The sequence below is a fragment of the Eumetopias jubatus genome, unplaced genomic scaffold (genome assembly GCF_037043125.1).
Source record: "Eumetopias jubatus isolate StellerSeaLion01/CBP00866 unplaced genomic scaffold, mEumJub1_p1.0 scaffold_10, whole genome shotgun sequence".
NCBI classification, from domain to species: Eukaryota; Metazoa; Chordata; class Mammalia; order Carnivora; family Otariidae; genus Eumetopias; species Eumetopias jubatus.
Window position 1 is genome coordinate 120154360 of NW_028274816.1, and position 13404 is coordinate 120167763.

The following is a 13404-nucleotide window of genomic DNA, read 5'->3' on the forward strand; positions in this document are numbered from 1 at the left end:
CAAGGCAACGAGGGGCAGCAGATGCCCCGACACCAGGGAACCGACTCCTCCGCGGCTGGCTGCGGGGCTCAGGTTCAGTCTAAGCCAGCCCCGCCTCCGGCAGCCTCAGCTCCGCCAGGGGGCGCGCGCGGAGACCACACTCTAGCCCGCCGCGCGCCTCGCCCCTCTCTATGGTGGCTGGGGCACCGCGGGAGCAGAGGCGCGCTCCTGAGAGGGGCGGGGCCGCGCCGGGGGCGGAGCCGCGCGAGGGGCGGGAGCGGCCGGGCAGTGCGGCTGGCGATGGGTGGGGGGGCCGACTTCCTGGGGCCGCCCGTGAGGATGTCGCGACCGCCCCCCGGTGCCCCTCAGTCCCGGAGACGCCGCCACGGCGGAGCCCGGAGCCCCCCTGCCTGAGGCGCCCGCGGCCCGGATCCGGCCCCTCCCCTCCCAGGTGCGGACCGCCGGGCGGGCGGGCGCGGCAGGTGAGGAGGCGGCGGCGGCGGCGGCGCTGGGATACGCGAGGTGCCCGGCCTGGGTGGGGTCCTGGGGGAGGTTGGGGTGGGAGTGCGGCTCGACCTCGAGTCCCGGGTTGTGGTCTGGAGGCGCCTCCTCTGTGCGGGGGGCGGCCTGGGACTCTCCCAGCCTCGCTGGGAGTCTCGGCATCCGGGGTAGCTCGCACCTGTCCCATTAAAAGTCTCTTCAAAGAAAGCATTGCATTTCACCTGTGGGGGCAGTGACCCGAGACGGGTATCTTCAAATATCTCGAAAGCCTTACAGACCTGCAGGTTCAGTTGGTTTGTGGGGGAAAGATGCCTCTTTACGGCAGAGGAAACTGAGTCAGGTACGCGGCGGCCTGGTGCCCCCTATAAAGGAACTAGCTTGTCCCTGCTTCCTTGTGGAGGAGCCCTTGAGGCTTCTTGGAAGGAGGGGGCTGGAGTTCCGAGGCTTGGTGGAGAAGTTTGGGAATGTGGCCCCCCCCCCGACCCCTCCGCCCACTCTTCCCTCTAGGGATTTGCCCTCCGTTTATTTGAGGTGATGTGTGAGGTCGCCAATGGCCAAGACGGAGAAGGGAAGTGGGGCCCCTCGCAGCGGGCTGCCCCTGAGACGTTTGACCAGGCATAGGGAAGTATTTGGCTAGACCAGGGGAGTCAGCATGGCAGGCATCTGTCTGCTCAGAGCTTGATTTCGAGTTGGCAGAAGATAACAAGAGCATATTTTCTCCTTTTTGTTGGTTTGTATTTGTTCTAATGGGAGAAAACTGCTTGTGTAATCAAGGAAGATTGTATCAAGCTCCTCCCAGTCTACCTCAGGGAAGAATTATTGTTAGCTTGGAAATAAGGCTTTACCCACAACCGTCACTTTGCACCTTGACTAAAGGCCACAGTGACCTAATGAATCCACAGGTGCATGTGGCCTTCTAAGAAAGCAGTAAGTTCCTTATTCATCCCTTTTACAGGTGGTTTGAAGGACAGGGAAGACTTCCCGTCACTCCTGTGGCTACAGCTGCCTGGGGAGCCTTGTGATTTTCCCAGTGACGGTTCAAGTTACTGAAATGTGGCCAAGCTGTCCATTTTTATTGAGCCATTTTTCTAGGAATGGGAGTAGGCAAGGGGACACGGTGCTTTGCTGAGTTCTTATACAGAATTCCAGGGTTGGGAGGTGCAGTGTTGCTTCCTTTCTGTTCAGGGGATTTTAGGTTTGACAACTTCTTTATCCTTTTTTCCTGATTGTATTCTTTCACATTCAAGGACATAGATGATGGCAGTTATTTCTAAAACGTTGTGGCATATTTCCTAATAATTCTGGACTTCAGAGTACAACTCATAAACTACAGTTTATTTAGAGGTGTCTTTTTTTTAAGTTTGGAAATTGTGTATAACAATTGTAGATTGATGTGGCAGGGCTATATAATAACTTGATTGTGCTTGAAGAAAGTTTCCATGTAATCTAGGACACACACACACTTAATGTCTATATCTAGTTACAAAGATCAGCCCACTTAAAACTTACAAATTGGTCAGGTAGACAGCTGTTACTCTGTTTACATTGGGATCAAGGGCTTTAAATCCTCCAAATTGACTTAATTTAACCAACTCCTAAAATAATATGCACAGAAAAAGAGCTGTTCTCTGATTAGAAATTAATTTGTTTTTAATCTTTCTCATGGCCAAGCTGGTTGACATAACTGCTTAGCACCGTCTAATAGGAATGCATCTTTAAGGCCTCTTAAGATAGTGGAAAAACATTTTCTTTTTTCTTTTTTTGAAAAAGCATTTTCAATTACCAGCATTTAAAAAGATAAAACAGCAACAATATAAAAAAAAGGCACAATTTCTTCCCTCATTACATGTTCACTGTGATGTTTAATATAGCCACACCCATCTGTAAGAGTATTGTGCCTAGGACTTCCTGGAAACACCTACAGAAACTTAAGGAGTGTTAGGGGGATGATTCCACCTTGATTTTTTTTTTTTTTAAAGACTTTATTTATTTGAGAGACAGAATGAGAGAGAAAGCACATGAGATGGGGGGAGGGTCAGAGGGAGAAGCAGACTCCCCGCTGAGCAGGGAGCCCAATGCGGGACTCGATCCAGGGACTCCAGGATCATGACCTGAGCCGAAGGCAGCCGCCCAACCAACTGAGCCACCCAGGCGCCCTCCACCTTGATTTTTTATTCTTATAATAGAACCATTAATAGTGCTATTGTTTTAATGGTAGATTAGAGACTTTTATATCAGACTTGTACTGGCCATAGTGTTTATGTTTTGGGAAGAAAGTTTTAGCCTCTGCACCTTGGAATCTCATCACCCCTGCAATACAGAACTAAGTCATAACTTAGAGTTTAATGAGAATACATAGTTTAAATTGCTATTGGTGAGTCTCAAGGGACTAGCTGCTTCATCGTTGTTATTGTTTGGTAATGATTACTGGTTATTATTTTTGCTTGGTTACTGGTTATTGGTAGTGGTTACTTGTGTTTAGGTAAGAAAGATTTTGGCAATTAAAAGGACGATCTTTTTATTACCTTTTTTTTGGTCTTTTTTAATTGAAGTATAGTTGACACACAAGGACAATCTTTTTATATACAAACACGTGAACTCCCATTCCTTCAATAGGGAAATGGTTTGGTCATTTTCTTGTATTGTGACTTTATATTATTAACAGAGTTTTAAGTAGGACTTTTAATAGGACATGAAAGCCATCCCGGATGGGAAGGAATCATAGGCCTCAGCTCTCCCAGTTTCTGGGATTTATCGGTTGCCATGGTCAGGACAGTGGTTTTATTTAATCCTGTAATGCCATTCTTAGTTTAAATCTATTATCTTCCTTTCTCTTAATTAAGATGGTCATGAAGTTCCTTTGCTTTCTCTTCTGCAGGTTGAGTGTTCCACATTTTTGATGCATTTGGGCCTGTTAACATTCTGAATTGTAGCTAAACAGTTGGTTGAGAGAATCCTCCCGCATGATTTTAAACATTTTCCTTTTACAAAGCAAGCATAAAATCTTATGTTTCCTCTGGGGGAAAAGCAGCTTTTTGAATCTGATAGTAAAACCGAAGCTGGTTTTTCCAGCTTTGCACCAATTCGAAATCTTAACCTTTCTTTTCTGGTTGTGCCAATACAGTGATTGGTGACCAGTAGTGAATGATGCACCAGAGCTGTTGGGAGATCCTGAAGTCTTCCTGAATCAGCAAAAGATGGTCACATTGTATTCAGTGCAGCTTTTGGCCTTTTTAGTGTGTTTTATTGCAAGGAGTTCCCAAAAGCCAGGCGTTCCTTGGAAGCTGCAGTTCGCAGCTGAGTCACTAAGGGGTTCTTTAAAAGTACAGATTTCCCAGCCCCACCTCCTGGAGATTTGATTGAGTAGAAAAGTGATGACCAAGAATTTACATTTTAAAAACCACTCTGGCCTCTATTTCCAAAAAGCTCCCCAAGTGATTCTGATATACAACCAGGTTTGGGAGCCACTGCTGCATTGCTTTGAAATTCTTAAATGGTTGTCCCTTTAAAAGCATCATTATGTTATCCAGGATGTTTGATTTGCTAGAATAGCCCATTTCCTAGTCATGACAAGATAACAAAGAGCTTTTACAACTTTTATGTAAATTACTTTACAGAGAGGCCCCCCTCTGCTGTATTATCTATCAGGAGTCACGAGGGAGGGTTGGTGAAAGTAGCTTCCTTTATTTCCTGAGTGGACAAATGAATGGTAATGTGGAAACAACTGGAGGTTGGACTCGGTAGTTGAATCTAGTTATGATCAGTGTTGGGTAGGAGGGGTGCCTGGGAATTCTCCGCATGTAGGACTTAAAAATAAAACTTGCCAGATGTTTCACTTCTTCATAGCTGAAGCACTTATGGAAACTAATGGAGGCTTAATAGTCGATACAACTTAGTCACAGGTCCTTTGCTGAGTTCACGGAAGGAAGAAAAAGTGCTGAAAGTACAGAACCATCCGAGTTAAAACAGAATCGGGCACTCGATATGTCAGGGAATTAAACTTGGGAAAAGCCTAACAGTTTAGGAAATCGACAAACTGAGTTGAATCCCAGCTCTCCCGCCTCCTGGCTATGCTACCTCAGACCCCTTCCTTAATCTCTGTCAGCTTCATTTTCTTCATCCCCAAGATGAAAATCATACCTGGTGGAATTGTTAGGTGGATTAAAAGAGAGAAAATATATTCTTTGTACATTGCAGGCAACTCCATGAATGTTCACTTCTCCTACTTTCTGCTAGGATTTTTAGTCCGAAGGCTCAAGATGTCTTTCAAAATCTGGCTTTCTCTGTAACTCTTTCCAGGAGTATCTACTCTATCAGCTCCTTCATAGTCTATCAAAGAGTGAGGACTGAAGTTAGGAACTGGATGATAGGGGATGAGAGAGTCCTAGGGACTCAAAAATGTTTTTAGAATGAGTGGAGTGTAGCCATATATCCAGAGTTACTGTCCGCAGGAATGAATTAATAATCTCTGAGTTCAGCCATGTGCATCTGTCCATCTGGGTGGTAGCCCAGGCACTCCCATCAGGCCAGGAGGCTGGCCATTAGGGTGGCCCCGTGAAGTAGCAGCTGACATCCATCTCTTTCCTCATCTTCCTTTCTCCCTTTTGGTCTCTTTTGTTTCTCTTTCCCTCTCTCCTCCCTTCCCGTCTTTCAAAGGGCCCTTCCTTTCGACTTGCCAATCATGCCACAATAATCGCAAGCCAAGCCCCTGAAACTCCAGGCTAAAAGAGGTTGCTGGTTGCTAACACCTGTCTCTCAGCTAAATGAATAGGCCCTTTTGTGGGCAGGATGTTTAAAAAGCTGATTAGTACAATGCTGGCTTAAAGGACCTATTAATGATACCGCATATGTAAATCAGAGAGTGATTTAAAGCCATTTTAGAGATTTGTTTCTTATACTAGATATTTATTTTTTATATTGGATTATGATGGTTGAAATTTTATATCTAAACCATGAATCTGTTTATTGCCCAAACAGACTAATTTTTGTCATTTGATTGGGGATCATTTATATTCTAAAGAAGTTCCTACCCTTAAGGGCCTTCATATTGTTCAGCAAATGTCTAACTAGTGTGTAATACAATTAAAGTTTTGTTCACTGTGCTGCTGACATAATTAGTTTAATTTCTGCTCCTTATATATTTCTTTTGGCAGCTGGGAAATTAAAATACTAGATGTTGCATAAAACTGCTTTTTTGAGGGGGTGATTTTACTGTCGGTTGAATGGACTTAGGCCCCAGGGTACATTTTTTAAGATGTCTTATTCAACTTTCCTGTAATAGTCTTCTTTCTCTCCATAGAATTAATGTATTAAGACACATAATTGGCTATTTAAGCATTCAGAGGAGAGAATGTTTGGCCTTTACCCCGTGATTATATTTTTTTCCCTCCATCTCTTTTGAGGCAATGTGTGTAATTTTTGAAACCCCTAAGTATATTACACTTACATGAGCACGTGACCTTTTGCAAAGACTGGAGAATGGAGTGCTTTTCTCTGATAAGGTGTATTATGTAATTCCCTCCCCAAATCACTGCCCTGTTCTTTTTAGATCATAGCGTTTTCAGACCTGATGTGAGTGTGGAAAAGCTGTGATGCCTAGCAAATCCTCTTCACAGTTTCTCTGTGATACGTTTCACAGAAATGGCTCTAGTCTTCAGGAACAAGAAGTTGCTCTCAAGGAGACTTTACATTTAATTACTCTAATCCGCACTTCATTTCCTACGGGATTCTTGGAGAGATTCTCACCAGGCCGCGGATTTCATGGAGTCATGACTTACGCAGGTTTTTATCTCTTGTTAAGGCTTCCAACTTTTTTTTATGGAAAGTGACCTTGGTCTGGTAATTTCTCCATTGTCCTCGCCTATGAAAAGATAAGCAAAACCGTCTTGCTCCCTCAGCAGCCACCCCTCGTGCTGCTTTTGAACTCCTAAAAAATTTTGTTGAGCATTACTTGACTTTTTAAAGCTGGCCCTCTCTGGTGCTGCAGGTCAGGCTTCTATCTCCCAGTTTGACGTGCTCAGCCCTCTTCTGGAATTGCATATCAAGAAAGGATTTCATTGTTTCTGGGTTGTGGGGTGGTCAGGGCTCCCTCGGACATCCGTTTGTTTCCACCAGGCCGGTTCTAAAAGTAGGGGAAGCACACCCCCCATTTGAACCACCAGGAGCTGGTCTGACTGCTGAGGACGTTTTAACTGCCTTGATCCTCTTAAAGAAATGCTGCCTGGGGCGCCTGGGTGGTCAGTTGGTTAAGCGATTGCCTTCGGCTCAGGTCATGATCCTGGAGTCCCTGGATCGAGTCCCGTATTGGGCTCCCTGCTCGGCAGGGAGTCTGCTTCGCCCTCTGACCCTCCCCCCTCTCATGTGCTCTCTCTCTCTCATTCTCTCTCTCTCAAATAAATAAATAAAATCTTTAAAAAAAAAAGCTGCCTAATCATCCTGAAACTTACATACAGGAAGGTAGGCCAACTGGAGGCTCTGCTGGCCTCTGAGTGGTTAAATGTAATTGGTTAGTAATCAGCACCATTGTTTATTTGCAACTGCTGGATTATGTTAAGAGATTTGCAAAAAAAAAAAAAAAGGCTTTTCTGCTTTTCTTAAGTAAATGTAGCGTCATCCTCTCCCACCTCCTCCTCTTCATGTTTTACTCTTCATTTGCTTCAGAAAAATCTTTCCAGTCTCAGTCTAGATCACATGCGTACAGATTTATGGCACAGGAATCAATATGTTTGATCCTAAAATACATAGAAAAGTGTGTTGTCCCTCCAGGATTTTCTGTGAATCTCATCTTTTTTTTTTTTTTTTTTAACTTTAATGATGGTTAAGACATCTGCTGGAGAAACAAGCAGCTCTCATCCTCTTTCTGCTTCCAACCTTTCCCTAGGTCTTGAGTCAGTGGGGCCACAACGAATTAATTATACTTCCTCTTGACCATGCTAAATTATTATTTTACATGGTGTGGAAGAAGATTCACCAGAGCATAAGCCTTTATTTGAAAATGCTGGACAAAAGGAGCATTCTAGTTTGGAGAAAGAGCAGAGTGTTTTCTAGGGCTTGTTTTAGCAGGATTGGGTCAGCTGAAGTTCAGCTGGTCGGAGCAATCTGCAGTTAAGGACGGTTTTAGGAAGAGGGAGGAATTGTTTTTGCAAATTAGCAGCCGTTGTGTGGGCATTTTTGGATTTTACAGAGGTGCGAAGAGGGCGAGTCAGGGGCTAACATTTTGTACAGTGGGCAGGAGGTGGGGAGCAATAATGCAGGTGCTAGGACTTGCCCAGTCCACAGTGGAAAATTCCTAGTCTGTCAGTTTCTCTCACATCTGTCTACCTTTGTTTCGTCCTTTTGGGCACTACTAGATTCAGGTACCATTCTTGGTCATTTTATTTACTGATGGAAGAGTTTGCTTAGTCATTCCGAGTGAGAGTTGAAGTTTACCTTCACTAGTGTTTGCTGTGGAACAGGTGGGGAGAGAGGTGCCAGAATATTCCGAGAGAGTTGGACAGAGGCCACTCCACCTTGCTTATGACCCTCACCATGTAGTTGGACCCAGCACTCCCCGTGACTCTGAATCATCCACCCCCATGCCTACTGGTCTAGTTCAGGACTGGATTGTTGACATAGTTGCAGACCGGCAGCTTGATGAATAGGGACAGTGAGCCAACTAGTTACTGGGGGACATAAAAATGATAGTAATTCTGCTGCTTCACTTCCAGATGATCTTCATCAGATTCCTAAATTTTATTTATTTAATAAAATTTTTCATACAGCACATGAACATGTCTCTTGTACTACCAAAACTAATACTAAAAAGGAAAATACATTTGCAATTACATCTCAGTTGGTTTTTATTTGAGATGCAGGCTGTCCACACCTGCGCTGTTACTTGTGGAAAAGTTTACAAACAGCAGCCTGAGATCTTTCTCCAAACATAAAAATAAGCCACTGGTTTTATTTGGAAGGGATTGGTACAAAACTCAAGAGTTCTGAATATCATGTCAAGAAAGCAGTTTTTGATGCCATAGAATGTAAATATTTACATGTATTTTAATTTACATTTGGTCTTCCCAACCAAACATCTTTTTTAAAATATTCTTTTTAATCTCTTTGCCCAACTTGGGGCTCGAACTCACAACCCTGAGATCAAGAGCTGTGCACGCCACTGACTGAGCCAACCAGGTGCCCCCACCAAACGTCATTTTTTTAAAATGGGGAAAATTTGGGGCACCTGACTGGCTTGATCTCGGGATCGTGAGTTCAATCTCTATACCTTGGGTATAGAGATTACTAAAAAAAGAAGAAATAGGGGCCACTGGGTCGCTTAGTCAGCTAAGCGACCCACTCTTGATTTTGGCTCAGGTAATGATCTCAGGGTCATGAGACCCCTGTCCGACTCTGCGCTGAGCAGGGAGTCTGAGATTCTTGCTCTCCTCCTGCCCCTCCCTTTATTGGCGTGCACTCACTCTCTCTAAATAAATAAACCTTTTAAAAATAAATAGGGCGCCTGGGTGGCTCAGTTGGTTAAGCAACTGCCTTCAGGCTCAGGTCATGATCCTGGAGTCCTGGGATCGAGGCCCACATCGGGCTCCCTACTCAGCGGGAAGTCTGCTTCTCCCACTGACCCTCTCCCCTCTCATGCTCTCTCTCACTCTCTCACATAAATAAATAAAATCGTAAAAATAAATAAACTTAAAAAATGGGGAAAAGTTGAAATTTGTTGTTACATATCACAAATATTATAAAAGCATATTAAAATATGCTTTCTGTAAGTTTTAACATCCTGATTTAAAAATATTCTTCATCTAAGATAATTTATCAGGGATTACACACAAATTATGACCTTTTTTTATTCCTAAAAACATTGGTAACATCATCTATTGCAGATCTCAATTTAGCGTGCACCAGAATCTCCTGGGCACTTGTAAAAAATCCAGTTTCTTGATTCCTAGCCTATACCTACAGAATCAAGGACTGAAATTGGGGATTCCGATGGCAACAACCACGATGATAGTGGTGATGATGTTGAGAAACTCAGAAATTCGGGGGCTGCCTTTATTTTGCAGAGGAGGGATTTAAGGCACAGAGGAATTTAAGGCACTTTGAACAACGTTGTTCTAGGTGGTTCTGAGGACAGTGAGATCATTTTCTTCTTTCTGCTACCTGTAAATGAAGCAACCAGCTGAGGGCTCCCATTCCTACTTGGGGGAAGAAGTTCCATCGCCTGGTGATTTGCTAGATCACAACCATAATTTTTATACTTGGAGATTAGGTGAGGGATGCTTACCTTTAATATGCTTAAGATTAAGTCAGTAGAACTTGCATTTGGTGTCTGTATCAGGAGGGATTTTTTTTTTTTTAAGATTTTATTTATTTATTTGAGAGAGAGAGAATGAGAGAAAGCACGAGAGGGAAGAGGGTCAGAGGGAGAAGCAGACTCCCTCCTGAGCAGGGAGCCTGATGCGGGACTCCATCCCCGGACTCCAGGATCATGACCTGAGCCGAAGGCAGTCGCTTAACCAACCGAGCCACCCAGGCGCCCTGTATCAGGAGGGATCTTGACCTCTTTTGACTAAATACTAAAAAAGAGTTTTCAGCTTCTTGGCCTTTATTCACCATTAATAAAGCTGCTTAAAGGTAGAAGACAAAATTTGGGGGCGCACAGTTTTTTTTGAGGCACTAAAGTTTGCTTTTTAGAAGCCTTTTATAAGTAGTCTAGGAAGAAGTATCATTTGTGTTGTTGCAATGTCAAAATGAATGTTGATACAGAGCAGGGGGGAAAATATCTCTGCATGCTTTGCATCCTGGTTTAATTGCTTAGTTGGATAAAATGTCAAACTTGATAGATTATTGGAGCTGTTATTTTGGTGGTTAAACAAAAATGAAACTGTTGTGGATGTTCGCAAAGAACAGTGCTCCCTGTGTCTTGACTTTGCACTGGAGAAAGTTTCAATTGTTTTGAAGCAATACTAGTTAGAAAATGCTGCTTCTGTCGCTCCTAGCACAGCTGTCTAAACTACCAGTTCTACTGGGGCCTTTGGACAAGCATTATTGAACAATTTTGGAAACAATTTATGTTTCTGATTCCAAAGTGTTTGCGGTTGTCCCCTGAATAGTTGGGACTCCTAGAAGTGGAGAAAGGTGTGGCATCTTGTCTAGATGATTCAAGTCCAAACTTTTTTTAAGTGTCTCTAGAACAAACTCCCATCTTTCTGACTGCGGCGGGGTGGGGGTTGGGGCTGTGAAGAGAATACTGCCTTCCCCCGTCAGTGACCATTCAGGAGGATGGCATGCTCTTGGGCTGTGTGGCAGCCTTCAGAGGATTTTGGTTATAACCTTGATTAAGAAAGAAGGATGGGGAATATGAGTGAGGGTACAGATGTTTTTGAAAGTCTGTGCCTGCTGTGTGAAGCCTTGAATTTTCACTTTGAACATTTCATTTGGTAAAGGATGTTATAAAACTGTCTTTACAAAACAGTCCCCTTTCCTATTGAAATCATATGTTGCCCACGAGAGCTTGGGAAGCATTAGGCATGCTCAGCAGGGTGTATTTTACTCATTCCATTGCGTAAAATGATACATTTTTCTGAATGGGATTCTGTGCATTCTTTGGTGGGAGTTAGGGGAAGGCTTACTTGTGTTTAAAAGTAGGAGAGAGCTTTGTGTAAGACTGACATTTCTTTTGCTGTGTGATACTTGTCTTTGTGCCATATTTTACCTGTAGAAGAATTACCAACAGTCGTCGTGTACTGGCTGTGTGCAGGGACTTTACTATAGGAACTTATTTCATCCTCCCCAGAGTTTATGAGGTGTAGATACTAGTATCTGTGTTCCAGAGATGTGAAAACACTGCACAGAGAAGTTAAGTGACAGGCCTAAGGCCACACAGTGTTTGAACCCTTCTGGCTGTAAAGGCCAGGCTCTCAATCACCAGGCTATAGTGGCCTCACCCCACTGGCTCACCTACGATGATTAACTTTTCAGAGCAGGTCTTCAGAAGTAGGTTCCATTTCATATAGTGGTGGGCTTTGAAATTTTTTATACATGGGCCTCCTTGTGTGGAATGTGGTTTAAAAATGATATTAATAATACTTGTTACGTATTCTAGTTTTAGTTCTGTTAGCACTAAAAGATTGCTTTAGAGTTTATTACTAATTCTAACATTATAATGATATTTGATGTATAAGCCAGTCCACCCTTAAAAGCACATTTGGCTAAGCAGCTAGAGCCCTGGCTTAGAGGAGAATTTGTTGGTGGCGGTTCATTTTTCAGTTTTTTTTTTTTCTTGTGGGGGGAGTGTCTTCCTGTTTGTCGATAGGCCTTCTCAGTAAAGTGCCTTCTACATAAGATGTATAGATGTTCTGGCCTCATGTTGTAAGTGGTAGTGGCATAAATGATGACAGACCTCTTTCAGGAAGAAGCCCTGATCAGTAGAGAAAGTAAAACTTTGCTATTCGGGCTTGAGACCCGTGTCTTGCTTCCCCTACTCTGAGGCCCTGTGAGGACTGGCCCAAAGAATCAGAGGAAGCATCCCGGAAAGTTTTTCTGCTAACCTCTCCCTCGAATTTTGGAGACTGCTCCTAAGACTTTTGTAAGAAAAGCTTGTGGTCAGAAGCCTGTCAGATGTGAGCTGCCCTGCCTGGTAACCACGTCTTTCACAATTTCCTTGTCTAATTGCTGCAGTGTTCTGATGCTTTTGATTTCAAGCAGGACAGTTCAGCTGAATGCTGAGCTGGGACTACAGCAGGCTTCACTCTGCGCGGAGTTACTTCTGCTTTTGGCTCATTACTCAAGGCTCAGATGCAAATGCAGGGAGGGATTGGGCGCGGGTAATGCCTGAAATGTTATGTCAGGTGGTTGGGCGAGCAACTGATCCATGCTTAAAGAATCTTCCCCCCTCAGCCCCCAGCATAGTAGGGACTGCAAAATAATAAGAAATGTGCTTTGTTTTACAAACTTTTCGCCTTTCGGGTTCCCCATAGTGATTGAACAGTGGAATGAGTAATTGCACTATGAGAGCCACATCATCCCTAATCCTTGGCAACCAGCGATCTCTTCTCTCTCTCTCTCTCTAATATTGTCATTTCTGAAATGTTATGGAAATGGATCATCACAATATGTGACCTTCTGAGATCAGCATTTTCCATTCAGTGCGATGCCCTCCAGACAAGTTGCGTGTAGCAGTAGTCCATTCCTTTTTGTTGCTAAGTGGTATTCTGTGGTGTGAATGGGCCGCAGTTTCTTCAACCATTCACCTGTTGAAGGGCATTTTGGTGGTTTCCAGTTTTTGGCAGTATAAATAAAGCCATCGTGAACATTTGCGTACAGGTGTTCTGTGGGCACAGGTTTTAATTTCTCTGGATTAAGTGCCCAGGAATGCAATTGCTGAGTCTGATGGAGAGTGTATGTTTAGTTTTTTAAAAAAACTGCCACACAGTTTTCCAGAGTGGCTGTACCACCTTACAGTCCCACCAGCAATGTAGAAGATTCAGTTTCTCCACATCCTTGCCAGCATTTGGAATTGTCACCATTTTTTATTTTAGCTTTTCTACTAGGTAGCAAATCTGGTTTGTAAGTTCATCGGATAACTTGATAAAACTGACCTGACTGATGAAGAGCAAAGATTTTTGAGTCGTGTGCTGTTAGCATGCTTCGTGGTTCTGCCTCTACAGCATTCAGTGGTCTGTTGAGTTGCTCTTTTATCCCCTGGCTGTGGTTTCCTTGAGAGAGGGAAGACCAATCAAAACTCACTGTGGGGCAAGCAAGAACGGTGAGCACGAGACTCGCGCCCTTTACCCGGTAGTACCTAGCACAGGGCTGCCAGTGAAAGTGAACAAACAGTGCTATCCTCGAATTATGAATTTCTGGTAAATTCTTTAGAAATGTGCCTCAATGAATATAGCTTTAAATACACTGAAAATTTGGCTTAGAATTGGC

General features: G+C 43.7%; 1 protein-coding gene across 4 annotated transcripts in view; it reads left to right on the forward strand.

The window, feature by feature from the left end:
• The first annotated feature begins 258 nt into the window (after window positions 1–258).
• Window positions 259–13404, forward strand: part of RFFL (ring finger and FYVE like domain containing E3 ubiquitin protein ligase) — a 65853-nt gene continuing 52707 nt past the window's right edge. Inside the window, exon 1 of one of the 4 annotated variants that reach the window (XM_088028371.1) lies at window positions 259–501. The gene's annotated coding sequence lies outside the window, so the exon portion shown is untranslated. Of the gene's footprint in view, window positions 502–11873; window positions 12110–13404 lie in introns of those variants that run through there. The other 3 variants (XM_088028372.1, XM_088028369.1, XM_088028370.1) reach the window with 3 other exon arrangements.